Here is a 635-nt window from a genome sequence, read left to right on the forward strand (position 1 = left end):
CCATTTACATCCACTGCCTCTTGTATTTCTTTTTTCCCATTGCATCTGTTGCCTCTTGTTTATCTCTCTGTTTCTGTATTGTGTCACATCCAATGTATGTCTTTTCTTACCACTCCTCTCATCTGTCTGTGTCAGTATTCATTTGTTTTTCTTTTATGTATTAGTTTCTTACCCAGGATCATATTTAATTTTTATAACTTTACACAGCCTGCATATTGCAAGGATAGACAATGGTTCTTTAGATAGATTGTCCTGGACTTTCATTGAGATTTCTATATGATCCACAACTATAACTTAATTCAGAATGCGACATATAATAAATGCCAATAGGTGTGGAAAAGTCTTGTGTGAAGCAAAGCAAGATTAGGCTACAATATCTTATCTGTCTGTAAATCAAATCTTGCTAAGTCCAGTGATGCTTTGCCCTCTGTGCTTCATGTTTCAGCAAATGCAAACAAAACTCCCTCTAGTAAAGCTTGTTATCATCCCTGACAATTTACCATCAAATAGGCAACTAGTCCAGGCTCAATTTTGCAGAATATACTTGGCCAAGATTTATTAGCTTTTGATAATGTGTGATGGCAATAGTGTTATTTCATGTGTTCCTATCCTGAATAATTTCCAAGTTTAATTAG

The 635-nt window shown here is 35.0% G+C and overlaps 1 protein-coding gene across 1 annotated transcript in view; it reads left to right on the forward strand.

The window, feature by feature from the left end:
- The window catches only part of LOC119585159 (DNA replication licensing factor Mcm5-like), a 6,181-nt gene that overhangs the window by 1,306 nt on the left and 4,240 nt on the right, over nucleotides 1-635 (forward strand). The window lies entirely within an intron of this gene.

The sequence above is a fragment of the Penaeus monodon genome, chromosome 19, assembly GCF_015228065.2.
Source record: "Penaeus monodon isolate SGIC_2016 chromosome 19, NSTDA_Pmon_1, whole genome shotgun sequence".
Lineage (NCBI taxonomy): Eukaryota > Metazoa > Arthropoda > Malacostraca > Decapoda > Penaeidae > Penaeus > Penaeus monodon.